Source organism: Bacillus rossius, chromosome 3 (assembly GCF_032445375.1).
Source record: "Bacillus rossius redtenbacheri isolate Brsri chromosome 3, Brsri_v3, whole genome shotgun sequence".
Lineage (NCBI taxonomy): Eukaryota > Metazoa > Arthropoda > Insecta > Phasmatodea > Bacillidae > Bacillus > Bacillus rossius.
The window spans coordinates 42,931,980-42,946,169 of NC_086332.1; positions in this window are offsets into that span (position 1 = coordinate 42,931,980).

Sequence of the window (14,190 nt, forward strand, 5' to 3'; positions counted from 1 at the left end):
CGTCGGGCGGAAGTACCCTGTCCACAAAGCGCTCCAGTTCTACCATGCTCGCGCCACGCGGGCCCCTTCCGCCCCTCCTATCGAAAGTCCTTGCCGCGCCCCCTCTCGCCAGCCGGTAGCTGCTGTCTCCTCCCTGATGTCCCCTCATAGGGTGCAGAGTTGGTATTGTCGTGCGGGCCCGTTCGTGCATCGTGCCCCGTGTGTCATCATCTCCGTCAACGTCCCCGCTTACCACCCGCCGTGACCCGGGGTAGGCGTGTCCCCGTCGATGTCCCTGGTCCAGCTCCGGTGGCGTCACCACGGGGTCACCGAGGTCGACCAGTATTCCTATGGCGATGTTTTCTTTTCCTCTGTCCTCGACCACTGGCCTGCTGTCGTCGTGGTCGTCCTCGTCGTGCGTCCTGTCTGCCAATCGGATGTCGTCTCTATGTACCGTTGTCGTCCGTCCGTCGGCGTGACGTACAAGGTACGTGGGGGTCCCCAGTCTGTCAACTACCTCCTGAGGGCCAGACCACTTAGGGGCCAGACAGGCGCAGAAGCCCCTTTCGCCAGACGACAGGGGGTGACACCTGACAAAAACCTGCTGGCCAGGCTCCAATTGTCCTGGGGGCTGGTGCGTCTGCGGCGTGCGTCGGGCCAGGTAGTCAGCCTGGCGATGTCAGGCATCTTCGCGCAGATCGTCCATGGTCGTGTCGTGCGAGTTGGGGGGTGTGCGTGCTTCCTCAGGAAGGGCGAGGTTACGGCCCTGCACCAGTTCAGCGGGGGAATGGCCCGTGATAGCGTTCGTCCGACGGCGCAGGCAAAACAGCAGCGTCGGCAGGTGCATGTCCCACTTGGTGTGGTCCTCTTCCAACCGGATGCGCAGCTGAGTCTTAATGTCCTGATTCCGCCTTTTGGTCGGATTCGCGCGCGGATGGTAGGTGGGCGTCGTGTATGCTCCACACCCATCCCGCGCAGGACATTCGCCAGTTTCTCCCCGTGAACTGCACCCCGTTGTCCGTCAGCAGGACCGTGGGGTACCCGTATCGCGGGAAGAACTCACGCTCGAGCAGGGCAATCACGGTGCCGGCCTTCACGTTTGGCACTGCGAACGCCTCCGCCCAGCGGGAGAAGACGTCCGTGACCACAACAATGAAACACCAGCCACGGGACGTGCGAGGATACGGCCCCATGATATCCACCGCCACAGTGTGGAAGGGATCCCGGGGCCATCGCGGGACCTGTTGCTCCTTGCCGTCGGGTCGCCTGGACTTCCACTCCTGGCAAAGCAGGCAGGTCCGCACATAGCATCTCTCTTCTGCCGCATCGCCAGGCCAGTGGAACATCCGTCTGACCTCACGCAGCGTCTGCTCCGCACCTGGGTGTCCCGCCAGGGGGTGGTCATACAGGTAGCCCATGACCCAGCACCTAGCCTCGGGCGGCACGTGGATCTGCCACCTGCTCGTCCTGTGAGCTCCCCTGGTCTGGAGCACCCCGTCCAGACTCCGGCAGCCCGGTACCACCCCTTTCCCGCACTCCGTCAGTCGAGTCTGGGTGTCGGGGTCCCGGAGCTGCGCATTGTGGACCCACGTGAGCAGTTCAGTAATAGTCTCTGGTCGTGCGTCAGGCGCAGGGACATTGGAGCTGGACAGCGCGTACAACGCACACGGTCGCGGCACCGAGTCCTCGACCCCGCGTTCGCGCTCAGGAAGGAGCACTTCCTCCCAGCCCTGGTCGTCGCGGAACTCATTCTCAGGGTCCGGATTCCGGGACAACTCATCGGCCAGCTGATTTTCACGTCCAGGAACATGTTCGACCGTGAACGAGAATTCCTGGATCAGCATGGTCCACCGAGTGAACTTAGACTTCCGGCCCTGAGAGAAGTCTAGCCAGCGGAGGCATTGGCTGTCGGTTCTCAGCGTAAATGAGCGCCCCTCATCGTGGTGACGGTACCGCTGCAGGGCCCAGACCACCACAAGACACTCCTGCTCATTCACGTGATACCTCCGTTCAGCCTGCCCAAACTTGGCGCTGGCGTACTCGATCACGTGCCTCACGCCTTGGTCATCCATCTGGTACAGTACCGCACCCATCCCCTCCTGACTCGCATCCGTCTGGATGAAGATGGGGCGGCTGGGCACCAGGCGCGAGAGCGTGTGACAGTTCCTGAACCGGTGCTTCACCTGTCGCAAGGCCTCGTCCACGGCGGGGGTCCCCCTGAACTTAGTCTTTGGCGACAGTAGGTCCGTCATCGGGGCCGTGATCGTGGCGAAGTCGGGGACAAAGGACCGCAGCCAGTTGAGCAGCCCCAGCAGCTTCTGGAGCTTCTTCCTGGTCTTCGGTGCCCCCTTTCCTTCGATCAGCTCCAACTGCTCGGGTCGGGGACGGCACCCCTCCGCCGTCACAATGTGTCCCAGGAACTCGATCTCAGTGGCCCCAATGTGACATTTCTTTGGGGCACACGTCAGTCCGTGTCTGGCCATACGTTCTAGCATTAGTGCCAGATGGTGCACGTGCTCCTCTCACGTCCTGGACCAGATGATAACGTCGTCCAGATAGGCACTGGCGAATTCACCAATGTACCCATCCAGAACACGTACCATCAGGGCCTGGAATGTTGCAGGGGCATCCATGAGACCAAACGGCATGGCGCTGAACTGGTATCGCCGGCCGTCTGGTGCTGTGAATGCCATCTTAGGGCGGTCCTCCGGGCATACTGGCACCTGCCAGTAGCCCGATTTCAAGTCAAGTGTCGTGAAGATAGTCGCGTCCCCCAGTCTGGCTAGAGCGTCCGTGATGTTGATCTGCGGGGGCGGGGCGGGATTGATCAGTTTATTTACTGCCTTGAAGTTTACGCAAAAGCGTAAACTTCCGTCCTTTTTGGTGGCCAGCACCACCCGCGAGTTGTACGGGGAGGTGCTGGTCTCAACCACTCCGTCACGTAACATCTCGTCAATTTGAGTCTGTATGGCCTCCCGCTCTCGGATGCCAAATCCGTACACCTTCTCAAAAGGAGGGCCGTGCGGTACCATCGGTATCCGGTGCTCTGTCACGTTCGTCCGTCGTAGCCGGTCCGTGGCCACAAATACCTGTGCTTGGGAGGCGAGGACACTGTTGATGGCATCGACGTGCTCTTCGGGGACACCGTGCTGAAGATCCTCCAGGCGGATGACTGACTGAGGGGGACTGGGGAGAACCTGGTGTACGCTGTACACCGTCCAGCGCCCCCGGGTGCCAAAGTGCATCTGCCCAGCTCATAATTCCACGGTGGCGTCGACCTCATACAGCCACGGGACTCCCAGGATCAGCCCCTCGCGGAGATCGGGGACCACCCAGGCCTCGATGTGGCTAACGTGACCAACAATGCTCAATGTTACCTGAGTGATGCCCCCTGCTGCGACGACAGTGTCCCTGGTGGCCAGCTGCATCAACTCCCTCTGGGCGCCCTCTGGTGCCACTTCGGTCTGCTGTCTTCCGAGGTCCCGCGCTGTCGGCGCAGCTCACCATGGCCATGTCATTGTCCGTGACTTCTGTGACAGTCACCCCCCACGGTCCTGAGCGGGCCCGGGAAACTCTCGCGCCCCTAAGTGCCGTCCTCTACTGCGACATGTCGCGCTCAATCACGCGAGCGAGGGCCACGAACTCCTCTGTGTCACGTCCGGCGGCTGTCCTCATGAAGGGGCGGAACTCTGGTAACAATTGTTCGACGATGGTTGGTAACGCCGCACTGACGTCCCCACTTGTCCCCAATCGGCGGAACATGCGCAGCTTCTTGTAGATGAACTGTTCCGCGCACTCGTCTTTGTCCTGGTTCCGGCAATAGAACGTCCGTAGACACATCACACGCGCCTGATCGTTATCGAAACTAGTCTCGACTTGGCATACAAAATGTCCCCACTCGGTATCAAAACTCCTGGCCATTGACCACCAGTTTCTCGCCTCGCCGCGGAGCTGTCCCGCCACTAAGACGCCCACTCTGCCCATCGCACTTCGTACAGCTTTAGGAGGTGCTCGCACTCCCGCAGAAACTCCCGAGGGTCCTCATTGTCTCTCCCCGCGAACACTGGCAACTTAAACTGCGTATTAACGTACAGCACTACTGGCCCCTCAACGTCCACGGGCTTGTCGCTCTGTGTCCGTTTACAGTTGTCGTCTGTGCTGTCCATGCCGTCCGCGCCCTCGCCATCGGCCGCGCCGCCGGACCCGCACACTACGTTTTTCAAGTCAACTTTCGCGGAGTCGCCTTCCTCATACATGTCTGTTTCGAAACTGAACAGATCGTTTCTGTCTTGTCCTGTCTGTTTCCATGCCATCCAACCTGCCGGCGCTAATTATCCGGGACGTAATCGCAATCGCCCCCAGTAATGCAGTCCGATCCTTCCCGGCGCGTTATCTTCAGCCGGAGATCCCACTGCGCCGCCGTCTTGAATTCCCGTCGCTCCCATGTCGCGCTATCTCGCGCCGAAACGTCTCGTGTTCGCGCCGTTCCCGCGCCGCGATATCTCTCGGCGACGTCTCGAGTTCGCACCTTTCTGCGCCACGTTATCTCCCGCCGGCGCGCCGGCGCGACGGCTCGAGTTCATGTCGCACTCACGCCGCGCGGCTGCACCTGCCTCCATCCTGTCTGCGTGTGCTTACGCGCGCTTACGTGCGCTTACGTGCGTTCGTGTGTGTTTACGGCCACACTAGTTGGGCGCCAAATGACGTCCCTCGGCCTAAGGTCCCTAATTTCCTGTTTGCGAAAATGTCCTGTTTTGCCCATGTAGCTGTCGTCAGTGAGGAGTGAGTTCAGACCAACGTGGCCGGGACCGGAAAATACGGGACCTGGAGGGAATTTTACGTGGGGAGGAGGAACGGTAGGTAGTTCCAAGGATAACTCGGCGATGTCCGTTTCCACGAGCCCCTTTTATTTCCGTATAGAGAACCTGCCGCAGCCTGGCCGGAACATCGCGGAACGAGCGCCCTCCCCGCCGCGACCCGGACTCCCGGTAATAAGTCTCGTCCTTAGAATACGTCCCGACACGAACAGAGGAGGTAACCCCGTAGCTAATGGTTCCGGTTACGATTGTTCCGTATTGATGCACAGCGCGTACGTGGCCCGTCACGTAAGAAGAATAAGGTCCTATGAGTGCTCGTACTGACTGAGAGGTTCGGCGGTCCGGAGAGGGACTTACACAGCCTATAACGTAGGCAGGAGAAGTCCCGGAAAAACTCGTAAAACTGAGTACGTCCAGCGATATAACGAATGCAGCTCAGCTGCAGAGACGACCCGTGACATTTCACTGTCGGCGAACTTCAAGATGAGAAACGCGTCTCCCGAGCAGCGCGGAGCGGAGCGCACGTCTGCTCGCTTTCGCGTCTCGTTCACCACTGCCGTCCCCCGCCCGCTAGCGGGGAGAGGCCCGCGGGCCGCGGAGGAGGGGAGGGGAAATCGGCCAGTGTGAGAGAGGCCCGCTTCGCGGTGCGCCAGTATGTGATTACATTACTAACATAGCATAAGCACTTGAAAGAATCACAGAATTATTAAAACGACATGACAAGTAATTAATTAATCAAACGAAATACACATGAATTAATTAGTTACGAATAAATGACAAGTGAAGTATTTAAACAATGTTTCAGACGTGAGAGTTTTGTTACGTTACAAAATATACGCAATTGTAGAGGCTCGTGACCTCTTAAAAGTACATAATAAGCATAATTATTTACGACACAAAAAGAAGCACACTGGCATGCTAGGGCGCACGCTGGTGCATCCCTGACCGTAGCACTTCACAGACGGTGCACTGGGGGGACAAACCTCCCTTAGGACCATGTCGGTGGACAGGTACGGCCTCTGCATCTGGGAGGGTACAACCACTGTCGTCATATGCCCCCCCGAGGCCGTCCTGGCCCCCGAAGTCGGCCTAGACCGGCAGCTGCGTTCGCGTCCGGCCACGTGTCTGGTCATCGGAGTTCGTTACGTCATTCTGTATGGGTCGGGCGAACTGGGGCAGGAGCTGCATCAGACTGCAACGCAGTCCCCCAGCGGCCGTCTCTCGTACGTCTCGGGGCTTGTACTGACCCCCCACTCGTAGTCCTGGAGGTAGTTAAAGGCCGTCGTCTCACGCGTGGACCGGCGCAACGCCGGCCCTCTCCCCGCGTGAGTGGTCGTCATCGGCTCCTCGGAAGGCAAGTCCAGGACCACCTGCTAGGCCCTGTCGACATCGCCCTCCCCACTGAGGAGCCGGATCGTTAACCCGTCTGTCACGTCCTTGTTCACGTCCATCCTCGTCACCCGCCGTTCCCAGGCCTCTGGACAGGCTCCGGCAACATCACTACTGGGTCACTCAGGTCGACCAGATCGCCCTGTACAGTGTCGTCATGTGTCACGTCCTCGATGAGTGGTCTGTCATTAACGTTGGCGTTGGCGATGTCGTCGTCGGGCGGAAGTACCCTGTCCACAAAGCGCTCCAGTTCTACCATGCTCGCGCCACGCGGGCCCCTTCCGCCCCTCCTATCGAAAGTCCTTGCCGCGCCCCCTCTCGCCAGCCGGTAGCTGCTGTCTCCTCCCTGATGTCCCCTCATAGGGTGCAGAGTTGGTATTGTCGTGCGGGCCCGTTCGTGCATCGTGCCCCGTGTGTCATCATCTCCGTCAACGTCCCCGCTTACCACCCGCCGTGACCCGGGGTAGGCGTGTCCCCGTCGATGTCCCTGGTCCAGCTCCGGTGGCGTCACCACGGGGTCACCGAGGTCGACCAGTATTCCTATGGCGATGTTTTCTTTTCCTCTGTCCTCGACCACTGGCCTGCTGTCGTCGTGGTCGTCCTCGTCGTGCGTCCTGTCTGCCAATCGGATGTCGTCTCTATGTACCGTTGTCGTCCGTCCGTCGGCGTGACGTACAAGGTACGTGGGGGTCCCCAGTCTGTCAACTACCTCCTGAGGGCCAGACCACTTAGGGGCCAGACAGGCGCAGAAGCCCCTTTCGCCAGACGACAGGGGGTGACACCTGACAAAAACCTGCTGGCCAGGCTCCAATTGTCCTGGGGGCTGGTGCGTCTGCGGCGTGCGTCGGGCCAGGTAGTCAGCCTGGCGATGTCAGGCATCTTCGCGCAGATCGTCCATGGTCGTGTCGTGCGAGTTGGGGGGTGTGCGTGCTTCCTCAGGAAGGGCGAGGTTACGGCCCTGCACCAGTTCAGCGGGGGAATGGCCCGTGATAGCGTTCGTCCGACGGCGCAGGCAAAACAGCAGCGTCGGCAGGTGCATGTCCCACTTGGTGTGGTCCTCTTCCAACCGGATGCGCAGCTGAGTCTTAATGTCCTGATTCCGCCTTTTGGTCGGATTCGCGCGCGGATGGTAGGTGGGCGTCGTGTATGCTCCACACCCATCCCGCGCAGGACATTCGCCAGTTTCTCCCCGTGAACTGCACCCCGTTGTCCGTCAGCAGGACCGTGGGGTACCCGTATCGCGGGAAGAACTCACGCTCGAGCAGGGCAATCACGGTGCCGGCCTTCACGTTTGGCACTGCGAACGCCTCCGCCCAGCGGGAGAAGACGTCCGTGACCACAACAATGAAACACCAGCCACGGGACGTGCGAGGATACGGCCCCATGATATCCACCGCCACAGTGTGGAAGGGATCCCGGGGCCATCGCGGGACCTGTTGCTCCTTGCCGTCGGGTCGCCTGGACTTCCACTCCTGGCAAAGCAGGCAGGTCCGCACATAGCATCTCTCTTCTGCCGCATCGCCAGGCCAGTGGAACATCCGTCTGACCTCACGCAGCGTCTGCTCCGCACCTGGGTGTCCCGCCAGGGGGTGGTCATACAGGTAGCCCATGACCCAGCACCTAGCCTCGGGCGGCACGTGGATCTGCCACCTGCTCGTCCTGTGAGCTCCCCTGGTCTGGAGCACCCCGTCCAGACTCCGGCAGCCCGGTACCACCCCTTTCCCGCACTCCGTCAGTCGAGTCTGGGTGTCGGGGTCCCGGAGCTGCGCATTGTGGACCCACGTGAGCAGTTCAGTAATAGTCTCTGGTCGTGCGTCAGGCGCAGGGACATTGGAGCTGGACAGCGCGTACAACGCACACGGTCGCGGCACCGAGTCCTCGACCCCGCGTTCGCGCTCAGGAAGGAGCACTTCCTCCCAGCCCTGGTCGTCGCGGAACTCATTCTCAGGGTCCGGATTCCGGGACAACTCATCGGCCAGCTGATTTTCACGTCCAGGAACATGTTCGACCGTGAACGAGAATTCCTGGATCAGCATGGTCCACCGAGTGAACTTAGACTTCCGGCCCTGAGAGAAGTCTAGCCAGCGGAGGCATTGGCTGTCGGTTCTCAGCGTAAATGAGCGCCCCTCATCGTGGTGACGGTACCGCTGCAGGGCCCAGACCACCACAAGACACTCCTGCTCATTCACGTGATACCTCCGTTCAGCCTGCCCAAACTTGGCGCTGGCGTACTCGATCACGTGCCTCACGCCTTGGTCATCCATCTGGTACAGTACCGCACCCATCCCCTCCTGACTCGCATCCGTCTGGATGAAGATGGGGCGGCTGGGCACCAGGCGCGAGAGCGTGTGACAGTTCCTGAACCGGTGCTTCACCTGTCGCAAGGCCTCGTCCACGGCGGGGGTCCCCCTGAACTTAGTCTTTGGCGACAGTAGGTCCGTCATCGGGGCCGTGATCGTGGCGAAGTCGGGGACAAAGGACCGCAGCCAGTTGAGCAGCCCCAGCAGCTTCTGGAGCTTCTTCCTGGTCTTCGGTGCCCCCTTTCCTTCGATCAGCTCCAACTGCTCGGGTCGGGGACGGCACCCCTCCGCCGTCACAATGTGTCCCAGGAACTCGATCTCAGTGGCCCCAATGTGACATTTCTTTGGGGCACACGTCAGTCCGTGTCTGGCCATACGTTCTAGCATCAGTGCCAGATGGTGCACGTGCTCCTCTCACGTCCTGGACCAGATGATAACGTCGTCCAGATAGGCACTGGCGAATTCACCAATGTACCCATCCAGAACACGTACCATCAGGGCCTGGAATGTTGCAGGGGCATCCATGAGACCAAACGGCATGGCGCTGAACTGGTATCGCCGGCCGTCTGGTGCTGTGAATGCCATCTTAGGGCGGTCCTCCGGGCATACTGGCACCTGCCAGTAGCCCGATTTCAAGTCAAGTGTCGTGAAGATAGTCGCGTCCCCCAGTCTGGCTAGAGCGTCCGTGATGTTGATCTGCGGGGGCGGGGCGGGATTGATCAGTTTATTTACTGCCTTGAAGTTTACGCAAAAGCGTAAACTTCCGTCCTTTTTGGTGGCCAGCACCACCCGCGAGTTGTACGGGGAGGTGCTGGTCTCAACCACTCCGTCACGTAACATCTCGTCAATTTGAGTCTGTATGGCCTCCCGCTCTCGGATGCCAAATCCGTACACCTTCTCAAAAGGAGGGCCGTGCGGTACCATCGGTATCCGGTGCTCTGTCACGTTCGTCCGTCGTAGCCGGTCCGTGGCCACAAATACCTGTGCTTGGGAGGCGAGGACACTGTTGATGGCATCGACGTGCTCTTCGGGGACACCGTGCTGAAGATCCTCCAGGCGGATGACTGACTGAGGGGGACTGGGGAGAACCTGGTGTACGCTGTACACCGTCCAGCGCCCCCGGGTGCCAAAGTGCATCTGCCCAGCTCATAATTCCACGGTGGCGTCGACCTCATACAGCCACGGGACTCCCAGGATCAGCCCCTCGCGGAGATCGGGGACCACCCAGGCCTCGATGTGGCTAACGTGACCAACAATGCTCAATGTTACCTGAGTGATGCCCCCTGCTGCGACGACAGTGTCCCTGGTGGCCAGCTGCATCAACTCCCTCTGGGCGCCCTCTGGTGCCACTTCGGTCTGCTGTCTTCCGAGGTCCCGCGCTGTCGGCGCAGCTCACCATGGCCATGTCATTGTCCGTGACTTCTGTGACAGTCACCCCCCACGGTCCTGAGCGGGCCCGGGAAACTCTCGCGCCCCTAAGTGCCGTCCTCTACTGCGACATGTCGCGCTCAATCACGCGAGCGAGGGCCACGAACTCCTCTGTGTCACGTCCGGCGGCTGTCCTCATGAAGGGGCGGAACTCTGGTAACAATTGTTCGACGATGGTTGGTAACGCCGCACTGACGTCCCCACTTGTCCCCAATCGGCGGAACATGCGCAGCTTCTTGTAGATGAACTGTTCCGCGCACTCGTCTTTGTCCTGGTTCCGGCAATAGAACGTCCGTAGACACATCACACGCGCCTGATCGTTATCGAAACTAGTCTCGACTTGGCATACAAAATGTCCCCACTCGGTATCAAAACTCCTGGCCATTGACCACCAGTTTCTCGCCTCGCCGCGGAGCTGTCCCGCCACTAAGACGCCCACTCTGCCCATCGCACTTCGTACAGCTTTAGGAGGTGCTCGCACTCCCGCAGAAACTCCCGAGGGTCCTCATTGTCTCTCCCCGCGAACACTGGCAACTTAAACTGCGTATTAACGTACAGCACTACTGGCCCCTCAACGTCCACGGGCTTGTCGCTCTGTGTCCGTTTACAGTTGTCGTCTGTGCTGTCCATGCCGTCCGCGCCCTCGCCATCGGCCGCGCCGCCGGACCCGCACACTACGTTTTTCAAGTCAACTTTCGCGGAGTCGCCTTCCTCATACATGTCTGTTTCGAAACTGAACAGATCGTTTCTGTCTTGTCCTGTCTGTTTCCATGCCATCCAACCTGCCGGCGCTAATTATCCGGGACGTAATCGCAATCGCCCCCAGTAATGCAGTCCGATCCTTCCCGGCGCGTTATCTTCAGCCGGAGATCCCACTGCGCCGCCGTCTTGAATTCCCGTCGCTCCCATGTCGCGCTATCTCGCGCCGAAACGTCTCGTGTTCGCGCCGTTCCCGCGCCGCGATATCTCTCGGCGACGTCTCGAGTTCGCACCTTTCTGCGCCACGTTATCTCCCGCCGGCGCGCCGGCGCGACGGCTCGAGTTCATGTCGCACTCACGCCGCGCGGCTGCACCTGCCTCCATCCTGTCTGCGTGTGCTTACGCGCGCTTACGTGCGCTTACGTGCGTTCGTGTGTGTTTACGGCCACACTAGTTGGGCGCCAAATGACGTCCCTCGGCCTAAGGTCCCTAATTTCCTGTTTGCGAAAATGTCCTGTTTTGCCCATGTAGCTGTCGTCAGTGAGGAGTGAGTTCAGACCAACGTGGCCGGGACCGGAAAATACGGGACCTGGAGGGAATTTTACGTGGGGAGGAGGAACGGTAGGTAGTTCCAAGGATAACTCGGCGATGTCCGTTTCCACGAGCCCCTTTTATTTCCGTATAGAGAACCTGCCGCAGCCTGGCCGGAACATCGCGGAACGAGCGCCCTCCCCGCCGCGACCCGGACTCCCGGTAATAAGTCTCGTCCTTAGAATACGTCCCGACACGAACAGAGGAGGTAACCCCGTAGCTAATGGTTCCGGTTACGATTGTTCCGTATTGATGCACAGCGCGTACGTGGCCCGTCACGTAAGAAGAATAAGGTCCTATGAGTGCTCGTACTGACTGAGAGGTTCGGCGGTCCGGAGAGGGACTTACACAGCCTATAACGTAGGCAGGAGAAGTCCCGGAAAAACTCGTAAAACTGAGTACGTCCAGCGATATAACGAATGCAGCTCAGCTGCAGAGACGACCCGTGACATTTCACTGTCGGCGAACTTCGAGATGAGAAACGCGTCTCCCGAGCAGCGCGGAGCGGAGCGCACGTCTGCTCGCTTTCGCGTCTCGTTCACCACTGCCGTCCCCCGCCCGCTAGCGGGGAGAGGCCCGCGGGCCGCGGAGGAGGGGAGGGGAAATCGGCCAGTGTGAGAGAGGCCCGCTTCGCGGTGCGCCAGTATGTGATTACATTACTAACATAGCATAAGCACTTGAAAGAATCACAGAATTATTAAAACGACATGACAAGTAATTAATTAATCAAACGAAATACACATGAATTAATTAGTTACGAATAAATGACAAGTGAAGTATTTAAACAATGTTTCAGACGTGAGAGTTTTGTTACGTTACAAAATATACGCAATTGTAGAGGCTCGTGACCTCTTAAAAGTACATAATAAGCATAATTATTTACGACACAAAAAGAAGCACACTGGCATGCTAGGGCGCACGCTGGTGCATCCCTGACCGTAGCACTTCACAGACGGTGCACTGGGGGGACAAACCTCCCTTAGGACCACGTAACTGTACAATGGCTCAGACGCCGCATAGCGCATTCGCGTAGTGTTTGTAGCGGTTCTGCCACCACGTAGAGTACGCATAGGGAGTACTGAGTACCCATGCGTACCACCGGAGTAGTCCGTTAATTAAACGTAAATCAACATAACCGGTGTCGCTTACAATTATTTCGCGCCATCCCGTCCTCCACACGGCCGAGCGGCCTCAGGGGTAGTCTTCAAGCCGCGTACCTGGCGGGGCACGCGGGGGCAGAGTACCCACGACCCACCATCAACGGCCTAGTGTCTCACTAGCCTGGCGCGTCCCGGACAACAGCAGCACTGCGACGCCCGTAGCGCCCGTCCTGTACTTCCCGGGCACTCTACAGAGGCCAGGTGACTGTTTTACAGACAAGTATAAAGTCTTATCTGTTTGCTGAAAGTTCTAATATTTTTAGTTAAATTTTGTTTTTAAAACAGAATATTTCAGGGTTGTTTTTATTTCTATAAATAATGTTTTGTAATACTTACTCCACTAAAATAGTGTACGAGTTTTCTCGCATAATCGTCGCAAATTTTATTCTAAAATAAACTTTGAAAAGTAAGGGTGCAACGATTATGGGAAAAAAAAAGTTTTGTTAGGTAAAGTTATTCATGAAAACAAAACCCATTCATGGAAAGTACATTTATTTAAAAAGTGAAGTTTAAAAGAGTACGCCAAACAATTGTGCCATTGCACAAATTGGCAATGCGTATACTCACTTTGTCTATCTATTTTATAGTTATTGTTTTTACTTTATTTTGTATAGCAAACTGGAGCCATAATTTTTTTTTTATTATTCTTGAATTTGTAAATTATTTTGTATCCAACATGTTCAGCATAATTTATATATATATATAAAAGGACAAGTTCGTGTGTTAAAATTCCTATATTAGTTTTACAACAAAATGATTTTACTTTTGTCCATAATGTTGATTTGGGTAACTGCACTATAGTGTAACTTAATTTCTTCTCCGTACACCACAAGTGTGTGTGTGTGCGGAAGACGTGGATGGCCATGGGCACGATTACTTCGTGACACACAACTTCATCACCTGAGTCAGGGTGCTCCTAAGTGCCTGCTGCAGCTCGTCTAATCAGGAAAGATTGTCTTCTTTGTTACTTTCTGCATGCAGAAGAGCAACCATGAGCCACCACATATCTAAAGAGAAAATTCAACCTAGCATTTTCGGCATTGTTTTGGATTAATAATTTTTTTTTTTTACTCAACCTATGTTATTCATAACATACCATTAAAATCAATGTGTTTAATTTCAGTATCTAAAGGGGCCCCTTACCTTAACATTTATTTTAACTATCAGTATGACTGTGTACTCATCACTTGATATTAACCTTGCTATTGTTATTATTTAAATTAAAATAATTAAAAGAAAGGAAAATATATAAGGAACAGAGAAACGATATTGTTGTATTTATTTAACTAAAACCACTGTCCATATTAATTTTATGACTAGTTAATATTTAACTGTTTTATCCTGTGTAATATGGCCTCCCCAGTCGGCTCAAGGTTCTTATGATTTTACTACACGCCCAACAGGGCACCATTGGCTTGGGTTAATACATAATAACATAGTGGAGTAAATGTAAACGATCCGACATGTCTGAAACTTTCATATGTTATAGTGTCTTTGGGTAACCTTCAATGACACACATTGAGGTTATGTAGGATGCTATAACATAAAGATTAATACCTTTCAGTCAAAATATATGTCACACAATTTAAATTAATAATTCATGCGACCTTTCAACTTTAAATAATAAAAAAAAAAAATCTGTGACGCGAACGCAAGCCACTTGAATCTGTGACGTGAACTAACGCGCAACTGTTACAATTACATAGTAGACAACAAAGTTATCTTCAGATACTCGCTATGAGAGTAGAAATTTAAGATGGTGTGTATGTAAGGTTCCACAACACACGACAACTGACAGAATGGATATAGGTACCAAGGATACTACTA